General features: G+C 39.3%; 1 long non-coding RNA gene across 5 annotated transcripts in view; it reads left to right on the forward strand.

The window, feature by feature from the left end:
* Positions 1-17,634, forward strand: part of LOC102165197 — a 298,565-nt gene that overhangs the window by 90,953 nt on the left and 189,978 nt on the right. For 3 of the 5 annotated variants that reach the window (XR_002345020.1, XR_002345023.1, XR_002345022.1), the window contains exons 4-6: positions 6,654-6,776; positions 10,216-10,371; positions 11,446-12,171. This is a non-coding gene — a long non-coding RNA (uncharacterized LOC102165197). Of the gene's footprint in view, positions 1-6,653; positions 6,777-10,215; positions 10,372-11,445; positions 12,172-17,634 lie in introns of those variants that run through there. The other 2 variants (XR_002345021.1, XR_002345024.1) reach the window with 2 other exon arrangements.

Consider the following 17,634-nt stretch of genomic DNA (forward strand, 5'->3'; position numbering starts at 1 on the left):
CTTGCCTGTGACTAAGGTAGACTCTCTTTGGATATTTAGATGGAGATACCTGCTCCGCGTGTTGGCAGTCTTGTGTGGGGCATGCATTTCCCGGATGCCGCAGCCACGTGCAGTCTGTGTCATGGCCCGAACCATCACTACAAGATCCTGTCTGCTCTTGGGTTGGGTGCTGGTGATAGCCTGGATGTTCTCAGGCTGTCCTCCAGCTGCCCAGAGCTTCTCCCGCTGACCTGGTGGCTCTGTCCTCCCATGGGGCCAAGACCTGCTGGCACACATCCTTGAAAACAGGTGCCCTATGGCACGGCGTTGCATAAAGGAGTTTGCCAGTGGCCTGTCCTCTTTTCTCTAGGCATGGTGGTGTGTTTTTGTTTGTTTTCTGACCCATTTTATTTCTAAATAATAGTGTATCTTCTGTACCTACTTTTGAGAGCAGTATGGAACTGTGAATAATCCTTCTTCTTCAACATTAGTGGCCAGATGCATCTATTTCATACTAGAAAGCATCATTTTGCAACTGTTCTGAGAGAAGAAAATGACAAAACAGAACAGCTTCACTTCTGTACCCAGGAGCTCATGGTGCTTCCTGGGAAATGTCCTTGAAGCCTTCCTTGGCCCCAAGCCAGGTTTTGTTTTGCCTTTTGTTGCCACCTCTGTCCCCTAGTGGAATGAACTGTTGGCAGGCCTTCAGAAGACTTATGTTCTTAGTTCTGCTGCCACAAAACTGGTGTGACCTTATGGACGTCTCTTCACCTCCCTGGGCTTGAGGTTATTTATCCATAAAGGTGGTTTTCGAGTCCACAGACCTGACCCTTTTTTATGACTAAATTTAATGGGCTTATTGTTTACTTTGTGTGACTCCAGTTCCCTCTTTTCCTCATAAAATATAATTTTATAAGCACAGCTATCAATTATATTCATAAAACTTAAGATTTTTGGAAAGAAAAAATCTTTATCTGCTTTGAATAAACCGTTACAGAGAAAAGAGATCAATGGCAGCCAGTGATCCTTCTCACTAGATGTTGCCCTTCAGATTGTTAAAGTGAGTGTTTGATTTTTATTTGAAACTCTCGAAGAATGCTGGGGCTGCTTTAGCTGTATAGCATTCCTCACCACGTCGCATAAAGCTCCCGACTGTTCAGCTCAGAAACCATTTGAAGTGTTGACAAGGGTGATGTTGATTGGCCCAACTCTCGGCAGTGACTCAGTGCCAGGGTCTTGAATTGATCTTTCCCATTTGAGGTCGTACCGGTTCCTCCCCATCCCCAATTTTGCATCGTTCAGTTTTGTTAAAACATGAAAAATGCCCTCTCATCTTCTGCAGCCTCTTAGATTCCCTTTTGGCTTTATTATCATACTCTTCCCTGGTCTCTCCTTCCCCTTTGCTTTCTTATTCGTGTGTGTGTGTGTGTGTGTGTGTGTGTGTGTGTGAGAGAGAGAGAGAGAGAGAGAGAGAGAGAGAGAGAGAGAGAGAGAGAGAGAGAGAGAATGTGGTGCTTTTGAAGTTAACTGAGAGATTTCAAAGCAGTGAACAGGAGGGAGTCACAGAAAACTTGTTAAATACAATCTGCTGGAAAACAGAGTAGAAGTGAGAAGAAGGCTGGGAGAGTTAAATACACACATGACATTTATTTCTGTAGACATAAAATATTCCTGAGAAATCACTCACTCTTGCCATTTCATTTTTGGTTTTGTCATCTTACACGTTTTTCCTTGGAAGCTTCTAATATGATCTCTGAATATAAGAAAGTTTTTAACGACATTTTATAAAGCAGTCCATAAAGACTGTAGAAGAATTTCGTGTTCTTACAAAAAAGGCATGCACCCACGTGGAAGAAGGTTGAATCAGCGAAGTCACCTGCACACAGTGGAGGAGGGTGCAGCTGGAAAAGAGAATGTGGGCAGTGGCTGTGACCTGACATGGGGTGGTTTCCAGGGGGCGCTGGGAAGTGAGCAAAGCCAAGTGCAGAACAGCCTGTGTTATATGCTAGCTTCAGTGTAAGGAAAAAGGGAAAAATAAGAAAAAAAAAAAAAAAACAGAATTGCTTATCTTTACAAGAACAACCCTGGGAAGGATAAAGAAAGAAAGAGGGAGGCTGGTTACCTGTAAGCGGTAGCATGGCGTGGGCAGGATACGGGAGGGAAGGGCACTTCTCTCAGTACCTTTAGGTATAGCTTTAACTTTTGGAAGCATGTTCATATTCTGCATGTTAAAAATCAAAAGATATTATTAAGAACTGAAAGAAAATAGGAACAAATGAGCTCAACTGTTTTTCCGGTAGGTACCATAACTGCATCTAGTCACTGTGATGGAACATGATGGAGGATAACATGAGAAAAAGAACATATATATATGTGTGTGTGTGTGTGTGTGTGTGTGTGTATGACTGGGTCACTTTACTGTACAGTAGGAATTGACAGAATACTGTAAATCAACTATAGTGGAAAAAAATCTTAAAAAAGAGAGGAAAAAAAGAATGAATCTGAGTAGTTTATGAATACAGTTTTTAACTATTTATTATATCTAGGATGGCAGAGCAGGGAGAGAAAATTGCAAACAAATCCTGAACTCTTTGTAGGTTTGTTTATTATAGTTGAGTGAGTGAAAGAGTTCTGAGGCTGTAGTAGATATGCTGTTGGATTTAGTACATGATTAAATAAGTTGACTTTGTTAAAGGAGAAATACAAATACAGACTGATAAAGAGCAAGCCCTTTGGAGATGGACTGGAGTTAGATGGATCTGTTTCAACTTTTGGTTTATCATGTTATATATGTGTGTGTGTGTGTGTGTGTGTGTGTGTGCAAAAATATCTGTGTATATGTGCGTTTTGAATGTGACTTTAGTGAGGGAGTTGGAGACTACTCTAATTGTGTGATCAAAATTAATATCACCTGTGGACCACATGGCATCATGTGGTGGCAGAAGTGATGTCCTGAGAAGTGATGTGGTCACGCCTGTCGCTTGGTGGCTAAAAATGCATAACGGGACTCTAATCATGGGGAAACATCAGATGCACCCAAAACGAGGAACTTTATATTTTTTAACAAAGGAAGGAAAAGACTGTGTTCTTAAAGAAGTCAATGTTATAATAGATAAAGAACTGCAAGGGAAAATGTTCCAGATTAAGGGAGACTAGAGAGACATGTCAATTAAACTGACTATCTGACCTTAAACTGAATCCTGTTCTGGAGGGGGGAAATGTTAGGAACAGCATTGTTGAATCAGTTGGAAAAATTGGAATAGGAGTAGAAGATTAGTTGAAAGTACTGAATAATGTAAAATTTAGAGAAGGTGATAATTAAGCTATTTTTATGTAAGAGAATGTTCTTATTCTTAGGGAAAGTAAGTACTCTTACCGTAAAATTAATATTTAGAGGTAAAGATCCCCCAAATGATTAAAAAATCATATGTACACATATATGTATACCTATTCATCTATAGCTGTTCACACACAAACACGTAGGAGAGAGGGACGAACAGAAATAATAAAGGAAATGCCATGGAATGTTAATAATAAATAAACCTAGGCAAAGGTTGTCTGTGTTCTCTGTGCAATTTTGTTCTTTCAACTATTCTTTAAGCTTGACGTTATTTCCAAACAAAAAGATTCTTTTCAGAAGAGTAAATTTTACCTAAAAATAGGCATTTATGTATTAAGCAGTCATCAGTAGTAATAAACTTACTGATTAAAAAGCAGCTCTGGAGTTCCCACTGTGGTGCAATGATTAAGAATCCAACTGCAGCAGCCTGCGTCCCTGTGGAAGTGAAGGTTCGATCCCTGGCCCAGGGCAGTGGGTTAAAGGATCCAGTGTTGTCACAGCTGCAGCGCAGGCTGAAGCTGCAGCTTGGATTTAATCCCTGGCCCAAGAACTTCCTTATGCCAAGGGTGTTCCATTAAAAAAAAAAAATTTATATATATATATATATATATATATATATATATATATATAAAATAGCTCTATAGCTAGTAGAACAATATTTTGATCATCGTTTACCATTGGTATACTTATAAGTTTGTTCTCACTTAAGAATAAATTAACTGGTAATGCTGTATGTATCATCTCAAAACTGTGCTCAAAACTAATAGTCATTCAGCAAGTCTATGAGAACAAGACCAATATTGAATAAAATAATAATGAATGGGAATGAATGAGAAAATCTATTATGAAATAAATTCCATTTACAATATCAATAAAAATAAAAGGTATATAGGAATAAATATTAGAGTTTATGTTAAAATTATAAATATATCTTGGATGAACAAAATGATTTGATTAAATGGAGAGGGAACAAGTTACTGATTTAGAAAAGCAATATGATAAAATTTACTTTCCAGATAGAAAGACTCATTATAGCAATTAAGACAATGTGATATGAACAAATATGCCAATGAATAGAATGAAAAGTCCAGAAATAGACCCATAGACATGTAGAAACATGACATGATAGAGGAAACTTTGCAGATCAGTGTAAGTATGGACTATTCATAAAGCTTTGGGTTTTTTTTTGGCCACACCTGTGGCATGTGGAAGTTCCTGGGCCAGGGATTGAACTCACATCACACCAGTGACCTGAAGTGCTGTAGTGACAACTGCTGGATCCTTAACCTGCTGAGCCACCAGGTGATTCCTCAAAAAGTTGTTTTGAATAATTTTTTTTCATATGAAAAAATAGAGCACTATGTCACACCATAGGAAAAAAAAATCAACTTCAAGTGTATTGTAGATTTAAATATGAAGAACAAAAGTTTTAAAATTACACTAGGAGAATATCCATGTGACTTCAGTGTTGCAAGGGATTCAGAGGCTAGATCTGTAAACTGTACAGGAAATAACTGATATATTTTATTACATTAAAATAAAATTCTCGGAGTTCTGTCATGGCTCAGTGGTTAACGAACTCAACTAGTATCCATGAGGACACAGGTTCCATCCCTGGCCTCGTTCAGTGGGTTAAGGATCCGGCATTGCCATGAACTGTGGTGTAGGTCGCAGATGCAGCTCGGATCCCACGTGGCTGTGGCTGTGGTGTAGGCTGGCAGCTGTAGCTCCAATTTAACCCTAGCCTGGGAACCTCCGTACACCGTGGGTGCGGCCCTAAAATAGACAAAAGACAAAAAAGTAAAAACAAAAAAATAAAATTTTCCAAAGCAAAGTTGTCATAAACAAAGTGAAGACACAAGATGTTAACTGGGAGAAAGTAAGCATTGTAATCAGCAAGGATCGCTTCCAGAGTACAGGGCAAGCTCCTTCAACTTGTGAAGGGAAAATGGGCAAAAGGAATGTATATGGGGGTTCACAGGATCTAGAGTTTGGTGGACGAACTGTTTCAAAGCACGTACAACTGATCAAGCTGCATGAGAACAGCCCTCTTTCTTTAGCCGTATTACTGAGCTTCCAGACCAGGATGATTGTATGCTTAGCCACACCGGGTGTTTTAATTTCACGTTTTAAAGTTATTTCAGTGGCTAATATTATATCATGAAACTCCCTAGGATTAGTCCTTTCCAAAGCACAAAAATGGTTTTCAGGTTGGGATGAGATTAGAAGGCATTGACCCCCCCCCCACATCCATCTGTATGTTGCATGCTCTCTGTAGCTGACGTAAGAGATGGTGTTATTGTTTTGGGCTAATTGCACAGTGAGAGAATTTTCTAGAGAATGATGAATTTCAGTACTGTGTTATAAACAAGTTCCAGTACAGTATGGATTTATTTTATTCAGTGATGGGTGAAATTTGTTTTTTAATGAATTTTTTTTCCTTCTCTGAAGATTAATTTTCTGAGTCTCTCATCACTAGCAATTACTCTTAATTGGTAAATAGTTTCACCTGAGGTTGGTAAAAATCAGTGCATCCCACAATGTTGCTTTTGTCTGTTAAAAGAGAATTATTCAAGTTTTTTCTGAACTAAAGAGAAATGTATATGAAAAATACCCTTGCTTATGAATCATATTCATATAAATATGACTTTTATGAAAATTATATAGGGTGAAGAGGCATTGATAAAAGTAAATGGCTTATAAAATGTGATATTTACTATGCTTTTTTATTATTGAATTGATAAAAGACCTTAGTATTTTGAGAAACATCAAACACAGAAAACACTATTCCCTTAATCTACTGATTGATTATAGCTGTTAAGTTTGTATAGCATGTCGAGGAGATGTATTTCTTGACCGATTTACTATTTTCTTTATTGAGTATGCCGGATCCATATGACAGAGTTGAAATAAGGCTGTACCCGTTTTGGTTTTTGCTCTGTACTTTGGTGTTTGCTCTGTCTTGAGATAGGAATCAAGCCAAACATCAGGAGATCGGGTTTCTGAAAGGAATATTTGATAGGGATTGAATAAAAAAAAGAAGCTTGTTTAATAGATATGTAAATTGACCTCAGATTCCTAGACTGAGTAAAAGGATAAAGTTTTTTTTGCAGAAAAATTCTTAGTACTTAAAAAATAGTGTCTCTTTTGTTAGCATTTCGTGCTTTCCAGATGTCATCTATAAATTCATTCCCCAATATAAGCACATTTGGATAGAAGGACTGGTTCGTATATACTGATGATGCTGACAAAATAAAGGAATATTATTGTTAATTTTGTGACCTGGTAAAATGCATGATTCTGAATGAACAATGGTGAACATTCTGTTTTTCAGGTGTGTGGTTACTGTCTGATGATTGTTTAAGCTGCTATGATTTTTGGACCAATGCCAGTTCCTCTGACATCCATCCAGTAAGGTGGAGTGAAAGGAGCAAACATGAACTGCACATCCCTGAAGGTAGGCCAGGAGGAAGAGACAGTCAGGGTCATTTTAACAACATTTTATGAAATACTAACAAGAGAGCCTGGTGTGACTTGATTTCCAGAATGAAAGTTTAGTATACAGAAAGCAGTACAATGATAAGGATACTATTCCTAGAACTACTAAATGTCTTTAAAGAAAAGCATCAATGACGAACCACTTAAGTAAAATATTTAAGGTATGTAGGGCAAAATCTTTGGAGAGCATTTTATTTTACGTAATGTTTATTAAACTTAATAAGGAATAAAGAAACTAGTGTTTAAATTATGGTTGAAATAAGGAGCTTCTGTCATGGCACAGTGGTTAACAAATCCAACTAGGAACCATGAGGTTGCAGGTTCGAACCCTGGTCTTACCCAGTGGGTTAAGGATCCAGCGTTGTCGTGAGCTGTGGTGTAGGTCGCAGACGCGGCTCGGATCTGGCATTGCTGTGGTTCTGGCGTAGGCTGATGGCTACAGCTCCGATTCAACCCCTAGCCTGGGAACCTCCATATGCTGCAGGTATGGTCCTAAAAAGACCAAAAAAAAAAAAAAAATTATGGTTGAAATAAGATATTTCACTTAATGGTGCTCTACAGTTAAGAAACTTGATTCACCCAATGTCATTTGTTTGGAAACCACAGAGAACAGGGAACTATGAAGGAGAAAATAACCCAGTTTTCTTTGGATGGGAATTTAAAATCTCATCCTTATCATTTCTTATGTGCAAGGGAACGTGGGCCTGGCATCTGTGACTGGAACTTTTCTTATTTGCTGTCTGCTAGCACGGTGAGAAGACAGGGCTAAGGTGCCCGTGGACCCATTTCCTTGACCAGCAAACTTTTGTATAAATAAGGTCTCCTGCTTGGATGTTAGACTCCTGGGTGACTGTGGCAACTTCTATAGTCACCTTATAATCATTTTATTCTTAGGAACCAGCTCAGCGTTCTTCTGGGATCCTTCCCTGAGACTCATACACAGTCCCCAAAATACTGGGTTTTGGAGAGGCCAGGAACAGCCCTAAGGCTCACCCACTCTTTGGGTGTTTATGAGGCCCTTACTGTGTGCAGGTGTCTCTGTCCTCATGGGGCTTTCATTTGAGAGGGCAGGTGTCATATAAACAAAGATAAAGGTATCGTGTCCCATAGCAACAGGGCAAGGGGCTGAGGGGTCACAGGGCTGCCCTTTCAGTAGGAATGTGGGACGTGATGCTAGATAGACACCCGGATGGGGTGAGCAGCTGTCAGAGCACAACCGGCCTGTGTGGTACAAGTGGGGATTACAGGCAAGTGAAGGCATCGGAGCAGGGGGACCAGGGACAGGGATGCAGTCAGAGGCAGAGCCTTGGAGGCTGTGCTAGGAGTCTGACTTCCGTTCCCAATGTAGCAGTCAATCTAGAACATGTATGGAGCCCCTTGTGTGGGGGCAGCCTCATGCGAGCCACTTTAGGGAGGGAGAGGCTTCTTTTATTGGGAAGCCTGTGAAGACCTGGAGCAGAGAGCTAGAGCTGCCAGGTGGCCTGGGGTCGCTTCTGTCCTTCATCCTAGGGTCTGGCCTCCTGGGCTGCTCACCGTGGGGGCCATGATGGTCTGTGACCTTCTCCAGGAGGCACAGGGGACTCCGGAGCTTTTGTGTCCTCTCTCTGCTCATCTTGGAAACCTTGATGGGAAATGGATGCCCATCAGTTCCAGGGACCGACCCCATATTGTAATGGGTTTTAGAGTTTGTAGGGAATGACACGCATGCTGGGAGATCACAATCAACCATTTGGGATCTGGACATTCCAAACACTGGAGCAGTTTAGAGATTTTACTTTGCATCTTTTGTGTCTGTCAGGACATTGAATTTATGGCATAAGACTGAATACAAATGGAATGATATAGTTATGTACATGGTTACATCTTGTGGATATTTTGAGTAATCAGTACTTTTTTAGGTTATAGAAAAGATAAGTTTGTTCGGATGGATTACTTGAAGGCCTGCAAATTACACAGTGCTCCCAAGAGATTATTCAGAAACAGAAATTCTATAGTATTTTTTTCTTTGGTATAAAGCCAATTTTTACTTCAGCTTAAATTTGTTAAGTTCACTATGTATTCTATTGTATTTTAATCTTTTAACAATCCTTAGCTCCCTATGACTTTTCCCACTAAATTTGTCAGTTTCCTATGGACATAATATTTTTTTTTCCTTTAAGCATAAAATCAAATACTTTCATTAGATGGAAAGAGTAGAAAACTTTACATTTAAAGCTTGCTAAAATTTAAAACGCCTTTTAGATTGTTTTTCCATTTGCTTCTAATGAGTTAGTTGTTAAAACTTGGTTTTGTTGCTATGAGGCCTGCTGATGCCCCAGGTAGACTTTGGATGTACCTGGTCCAGTTGCATTTATGTGTAATGAAAGCGAGGGTGTTGTTTCACCCAGATTCAAAGAGTGCGTGAGGATTTGGGTGGTGCACACTCAGGCCCCGTGTGTCCCAGCAACCTGACACGTATTCAGGACAGATTAATAGGCCCCCTATGTACCAGGGAGGGGGCGGAAGCTTGGGGTCAGGGAGGCATGGCCACCTGCTGGCTGTGTCTCCATGAGGACAATCACATACACCTCTAGGCTCCGTGTCCCACCCTTAAAATCAGTGTTCTGCAACCGCTCAGTGTTTCACAAGAATTGTATCAAGGAAGGAAGGCTACGGAAATGTGAAAATGCTTTTAAAATGTGCTGAAAGAAACCAACAATCAGGTTTCAGGATAGATAATAAAAAACTAGGGAAAAACCCTTTTTTGTCCCCATATATTATGTGTATTTTTCTAATTCCCAGGACTGGCTAATCATAGCTATATGCAAAATGGGGTTTTATCATTGTCATGTAAATCACAGTCCTTAATATTTTTAAATACTAAAAAATATGTGCAGATACTTTAAAAAGCATTCAGTTTTTTTCATCTGTAATGCATTCATGGATTAGTTCATGTGTTCCTTAAATAATGAGCGAGCTACTAATTTCAACTTTGATCAATGTAAGCCTCTCTTTACAACTTTTCCAAAGAGTGGTGTTTGGAAATACACCATACAATGAAAGCCTACAGGGAGCAGAGAAAAGTATTAGATACTGCTGTGTTCAGTAAACACTGCATTTTAAAATGAATCCAAATTACTCTCAGAACTGAGAAGGGAAAATGAGGATGATATGAGAAATAAAACCTACCTGCACAACAAAAGAGAAAAGCACAAAGTAAACGCTCATTTCCTAGGTTTTTTGTTTATGAATGTGCACTTGCCTGTTGGAACACTGGTCCTGGCTGGCTACGTTCCAGAGGGTTTGGGTTAAACTCTTGTAGACTTTCCTGATGCTGAACATCACAGAGCTTTCGACAGTGGCTCAGTCCTGTTTGGTGTCCTGTTTCTCTTTGTGCCTCTGCACTGTGGTGCTATTAGCACGGGCCAGTGCCTGAAGACTTTCGGATTGCAGTGAAGCTGGAACCCGTCGACAAGAAGAACCCCTCCTTGGTGTGTGTGGCAACCGTGGCAGATCTTGTTTGGAGACCGCTTGCTAGTGGATTTCCACAATTGGGATGATAGTTTCCATGACTGGTAAGACAGTGATGTGTGTTGTATGTTCGTGTGTTTGTGATTGGTGTTAAGAATTTCTGTTCGTCCCATGACTGTCACTGTTCTTGCTGTTCTTATAGTAACAAACATCAGGGATTTAGTGGCAGACTTTTCACTACCTCTTTTCCTCGTGAACTGTTGAATTAAAGGGCCTGAGAAAGTTTTTCTCCATCTCTGCGAGGTTGCCTAATGAGGCCTCCTCTGAAATAATGTGACCAGTTCAGGGCACGTCACCCCATTGTGTCTAGTTTGTAAGGGAAGAGTCTCTGTGAACAGGAAGTTAAGAACTTGCAGTATTTTTTTTCCTGAAAGATGTTGAACTCAAACTGTCACATTTTTAAAAGGGAAGATTCAGAAAAAATGGAGTGAATTATTTGAAAGCCTGTGGGGAGCAGAGAAGATGTATGCTTACGATGCTATTAAACTAACATTGCATGAGTTAAAAGGATTTTCTGGGTGACAAGTTGAAGTATGGAAGAGGTCATAGCAAAAACAATTTCTGTGGCACTTCTTCAGAGTATATGCTAAACAGTGGTCAAGTCCCGCCTGAGGCTGTGGTTCTGCACGTGCCTGGCAGGGTATGGGGCTGTTTTCCTCTTTGAACTAGGAAGCAGAACCTGGGTTAATTGCTTCACATGTCTTAAGTGGTATAGTCTGGGTTCCTGGAAAAGGAGAGGGAGGAATTTGTAGGCATATGGGGTCTGATCTGTCCTATTAAAATTTGCACTGGCCTGTTACTGTTTTCTCTTGCCACTGGAAGGGGTAGACAGGTTTATTAAAATGTTCACCCTTTGGGGATATAACTGGCTATTCAGGTCCCAGGCAAACACTTATAAAGAGATGCTTTTAAATTTCAAGAGAGTTATGTAAAAGGAATTTGGTCACTCAGATTACAAAATACAGTACTAAAATTACTTCTAATTCTCTTAAGCTCTAAAATATTTTAGCTATGGAGTATATTTCCCATGGCCACTCCTAATATCCAGAATGAACATTACTCTTTGATTCTTTCTCTGGAGTTGATGTAGGGTCTAAGAGAGAATGCTGTGTTTGCAGGTGTGATGGGAATAGTCCTTATGTCCAGCCAGTTAGTTGATGTTGGGAGCAAGAAAGGGCTCTGACAGCACCACAGTGTGAGCAGGCCAGCCGGCTGGGTTTTCCTTGAAGTCATCTCTGTGTGAGTGGCAATGCCTATTCTTATTTTTGTTTATGCAAATTACATTTCAGTACAAAGTGTGCGATGAAGAGACTGCAAGATTCTGTTGACGACCCATATGACCCAGTTGTCTGAAATATGCACATCTTTCCCCATAATGAAAATGGGCTGTGTTTATAAAGACCTATTAGGCAGCTGTTTAAAAAAATGGCAATTTTTTTTTTACCCAATGAAATGAGTACAATCATTGTGAACTGACATTTAAAACTACCTCGTTCCACCTCTGTAATTTAACTTATAACTAATGTTAATTCTTTAACTGACCATAGATTTTTAAAATATACTTAACTTTGGAGTTAAATGTAAGAAATGCAGAAACCCTAAGAAGTGAGAATTAACTCAACAATGGGAGCCCAGACTTATAAGACCCCTTCACCAAGCCAACTTAGGGGTTCAGCTAAACACTGAAAAAGGACTCTTTCTTGTTACTTGTTTCCTCATTACAGAAATGGAATCTCTCTCCATTTATTTAGTTCTTTGCTTTTTTGTCTTGTTTTGTTTCTTTTCTTTTCTTTTTTTTAAGTGCCACACCCTCAGCATATGGAAGTTCTCAGGCTAAGGGTGGCCGAATCGGAACAACCGCTACTGGCCTACACCACAGCCACGGCAACATGGGATCTGAGCCACATCTGCAGCCTACCACAGCTCATGGTAATACTGGATTGTTAACCTACTGAGCGAGGCCAGGGATCAAACCCACATCCTCATGGGTACTAGTTGGATTCATTTCTCTTGCACCACAATGGGAACTCCCTATTTAGTTCTTTGATTTATTTCAGCAACATTTTGTAGTTTTCCTCATATAGAGCTTATACATGTTTTGTTAGATTTTATTATTTTGGGTGCTAATGTATATTGTATTGCGTTTTTACTTTTTAAATTTCACTTATTGATTGCTGGTAGTAGGAAAGCAGTTGATTTTTATATACTAACCTTGTATCCTGCAACCTGGCTATAATTGCTTTTTGATTCTAGGGGTTTTTTGTCAATGCTTTTGGGTATTCTACACACCTTTGAACAAAGTTTTATTTTTTCTTCCCAGTCAGTATGTCTTTTGTTTCCTTTTCCTGTCATATTGTATTAGCTACTGTGTATCACACTATTTTCATCATTGTAGATTTGTAGTCAGTTTTAAAATCTAGAAGTGTGAGACCTCCAACTTTGTTCTTCTTTTTCAAGATTATTTTGACTGTTTTTGGCCCCTTGCAGTTCTTTATGAATTTGAAGATTGGCTTTTCCATTTTTGGAGAAATTACTTTGGAATTTTGATAAGGGTTACTTTGAATGTAGATTGCTTTAAGGAGTATCACCATCTTAACAATATTAAGTTTTCTAACCCATGAACATGGGATGTCTTTTCATTTACTTAGGTCTTCTTTGATTTATGGCAGCAGTGTTTTTTTATTTTCAGTGTACAAGTCTTTTGCCTCCTTAGTTCAATTTATTCCTAGATATTTTATTTCTTTTGATACTATTGTAAATGAAATTATTTATTTTTGCAATTTTTTGTTTCTGGCATAGAAAAATGCAAATGATTTTAAACCCTGCAGCTTTGATGAGTTTATTAGCTCTTATAACTTTTCTGTGTGGAGTCTATGGGATTTTTTTTCATATAGCATTGTGTAGTCTGTCAAAAGAATGACATTTCAAAATATTCATATTTCTAATTTGAGTGTCTTTAATTTTGTTTCTTGCCTAATTTTTCTGGTTGGGACTTCTAGTACAATGTTGAATGTAGTGGCAAAAGTGGGTATTCTTGTCTTTTTCCTAATCTTAGAGTAGAAAGATTTCAGTCTCTCATTATTGAGTATGATGCTAGCTTTTGGTTTTTCATAAATTCCCTGTATTATGTTAAGAAAGCTTCCTTCTTATTCCTAGATTTCTGAGTGTTTTTATCATGAAAGGATGTTGAATTTTGTCCAGTGCTTTTTCTGCATCTACCAGGAAGATCATGTGGAAGTTTTCCTCCTTTGTTTCATGGTGTATAATACTTTTAATGTGTTGCTGAGTTCAGTTTGCTACTGTTGTTTTGAGGATTTTTGTATCTACATGCCTAAGGGATATTGGTGTGTAGTTTTCTTATCACCTCTTTGTCTGGTAGGCCCTGATTGTGGCTTTCATTGAATCCAAGGAAGCTTCCCATTTGATTTGCTGATATGTCAGATGAAACTTCAAGTAGATCAGCCTTTCAATAATTGAGGTATGACCAACAGAGTGGAGTGTAATGAAAATATATGCAGAGGAACTGTGAGTAGAAATTGGGCAAAGGCAATAAACAAAATTACTTAAAGCTCATGATGAGTTATAATCATGCTGGCCTTTTGCTTTGTGAAAAAACACAACTGCACAAAGATGTGAGTCCCTATTAATAGCACAAGAGAGGATAGGCTTGAGGCCTGGTTGTAGAAGGAGCCCTGAGGCAGGTAATAGATACTGTGCACCCAGATAGTTCACAGATGGGAATTACACATGAGATGGTAAAGGAAAAACAAAAAAATAAAAAAAAAAATTAAAAAGGAGTTCCCATTGTGGCTCAGTAGGTTAAGAACCTGACATAGTGTCCATGAGGATGCAGGTTCCATCCCTGGTCTTGCTCAGTGGGTTAAAGATCTACAAGATGCTGCATGGGTTGCAGATGCAGCTCAGACCTGGCGTTGCTGTGGCTGTGATATAGGCCAGCCCCTGCATCTCCGATTCAACCCCTAGCCTGAGAACTTCCATATGCCGCAGATGCAGCCCTAAAAAGGAAAAAAAATTAAAAGCAAAACCACCAACCCATGTGATCTTCATCTTCTCTCCCTGCGACAAGGCTGAAGCAAGGGCTACTTGAAATATATACATATGCTGTATACATTATGTATGTTATCTGTCATATATTATATGTATATATATTTAGAATTTAAATATAGTGAAAGACAAGAAGTTATCATTGTTCGAATGATTTGTTTCTGTTAGTAATTTGGGTCCACAATTTGTTAGCTCTAGTTATTTCATTTAAAGTGAATTTATATTTTATACACCATTTATGCCTATAGATTTTTACATTAAATTTTATTTTATGGTTGTAATTATATTAGAAAAAAGGCACTTGCTATATTTGCCACAGCTGGTGTGTGTGTGTGTGTGTTTGTGTAATTGTACTTCTGAGAGCAATTATGGCTCTGGAAAGTAGAGCAGCATGTTCTGATCTGTACAGTTGCCCCTGGTGTGCACTCAGATTCTTGTTGATTCCAGATAAAAGAACCTCTTCAGGAAAAGAAAGAAAAGAAGATCAGTTTTTGAAACATGTAACCTGTAAAATGCAGAGGTGCTTTTTTGCTGTTATAAATTTAATCTAAAGTGTTACATATTCTACTCAGTATCTTTCTAGAAGAACTGAAAAATAGGCAGGGTCTTCTATTCCTTGAGAAGAAGCACTCTTCTGGGATTTTAGTTGAAGTCACAAAATGACAAAAAAAGGTGTTAGATAGACTCATAGAAAACCGTGATGATTCAGATATTGCATTTGGGAGTTCCTATCGTGGTTCAGTGGTTAACAAACCTGACTGGCATCCATGAGGATGAGGGTTAGATCCCTGGCCTTGCTCAGTGGGTTGAGGATCTGATGTCGCCATGAGCTGTGGTGTAGGTTACAGACATGGCTTGGCTCCCGCGTTGCTGTGACTCTGGTGTAGGCTGGCGGCTACAGCTCCAATTGGACCCCTAGCCTGGGAATTCCATATGCCACAGGTGCAGCCCTAAAAAAAAAAAAAAAGAAAAGGAAAAAAAAGACAGATGTTACATAGTTTTAGAAGGCACATCATCTAGCCAACTCTGTAAAGTTAAAAGTTAAAGAACATTAATAGATTGTCAGCTAAAAGTTATATATTTTTTTCAGTTCTTTTGAATGGCATTGCTATTTTAATAGTAATTCTGATTGCTTTGTATATGAAATGTCCAGTACTTTATATAAAGTTGGAGCATCTCCTTTACCAGTTAAAACAGTGACACAAAGACCATCTTTTCAGCAGTCTTCTATAGAAAGTCTGTTCTGTAGTCGATGCCAGGATCCAGCATCCTGCTCAATCTGGGCAGGTGGACAGGAAGCCCTGCAGAACCAGGATAGTGGTCAGGGCTCCTGGGACTGACAGCGGATGCATGCCCGCCACTGCCAGCCCAAACCCAACAGCCCTGCATTGCGTGCCTCTCCAGATGCGCATTGCTGTTCTCATCTGAAGCTCGGACTGCAACTAAATTCCAGGTCAGTTTAGCAGATATGTCCACAGTGAATTTACAGAAAAGAGAGAATAAAACACACGGAGTTCTCATTGTGGCTCAGCAGGTTAAGAACCAGACATAGTGTCCCTGAGGAAGCAGGTTCCATCCCTGGCCTCGCTCAGTGGGTTAAAAATCTACAAGCTGCTGCATAGGTCACAGATGCAGCTCAGACCTGGAGTTGCTGTGGCTGTGGTGTGGGCCGGCCCCTGCATCTCTGATTCAACCCCTGGCCTGAGAACTTCCATATGCCAAAGGCATGGCCCTAAAAAGGAAAAAAAAGAGAGAGAAAGAATAAAACACGATGCTTGCCCTGAAGGAAGAGATCTATTTATGTTTTCGTAAAAACTTTATTGAGATATAATTCACACATGGTATAATTCATCCATTTATAATATAAAATTCTGTGGTTTTTAGATATACTTACAGAATTATGTAGCCATTACCAAAATCAGTTTCAGAATGATTTAAAAGAAACCCTGAGCCATTTAGCTGTTGTCCCCCAACCCTTCCACCTCCTTAGCACTTGGAAACCATTAATCTACTTTCAGCCTTGCCTGTTCTGAATATTTCATGTAAATAGAATCATATGGTATGTGGCTTTTTGTGTCTGGCTTCTTTCACCGAGCATAATGATTTTAAACTTTCATCTGTGTTATAGCACGTTATCAGTACATTACTTCTTTTTTAATTTCAAATAATATTTCACTGTGTATATAAACTGGTTTGCTTATTCATTCATCAGTTGATGGGCATTTGGTTTGCTTTTACTCTTTGACTGTTTTGAATAATGCTATTGTGAACATTTGCACACAAGTTTTTGCTTAAACATATTTTCAGTTCTCTTGAGAATATACTTAGGAGTAAAACTGCTGGGTCATATTCTACTTTTGTCTTACTGAGTAATGAGTGAGTAATTACTTACTGACTCTTCACCACAGGAAATGCACTGTTTCCCATTCTCACTAGCAGTGGGTGAGGGTTCCATCTTCTCCACATCTTTGATAGTACTCACCGTCTGTGTTCTTATTTATAGCATCATACTGATTATGAAGTGGAATCTCATTTTTGGACCTCATTTTTCTTGAATGTCCAATATGACATCACATTTATCTAGTCACATGGCAACTTTGCAAAGCTTTTGTCATTTACTTCAGTTTCATTGTTGAAGAACTGAGGTTGAGAGAGATTGGGAAACTGGCCCTGGACCTCTCAGGTGGTGTGTTGGGGGTTGGTAGCACACCCTGTTAGTAGGCTTCAAGAACTCCTTTGCCCTTTCTCCTTCACCACCCTGCTCCAAGTCCTACATGTGGGCTTCTGTTTGTGATGGAAGGAAGACTTACCACAGAGCACTGGGAACACAGGAGAGGGAGGTGTAAATTCTAACCTTGTATGTGGATGTCTTCACATGGGAAGCAGTGTTTGCATTAGTCTTTGAAGGACATACAAAACCTTGACTGAGAAATGGGCAGGAAGAGAATACTCTGTAGAAGGAACAGTAGGCACAAAAGCAAGATGGCAGGAAGTTTGAGGCAAACTTAAGAATTTCGAATGTTAGGAGCAGTGTGCTGGGCTGTAAGGTAGGAGTCTGGGAGAGGGGGGGAGAGGCGGTAAGAAGTAACTTAGAACATTAGGCTCACACTGATTAGTAATTTGCCTTGTAAATGTTTTGACTTTATTTAAAATATGAGATAATCTAAAAGATTCAGAAGAGTCACAATAGCAAAAGATTCCCCCTCCTTTGTCAACCATTTGAGATTAAGTTGCCAAGATGA

The sequence above is a fragment of the Sus scrofa genome, chromosome 6 (genome assembly GCF_000003025.6).
Source record: "Sus scrofa isolate TJ Tabasco breed Duroc chromosome 6, Sscrofa11.1, whole genome shotgun sequence".
NCBI lineage: Eukaryota > Metazoa > Chordata > Mammalia > Artiodactyla > Suidae > Sus > Sus scrofa.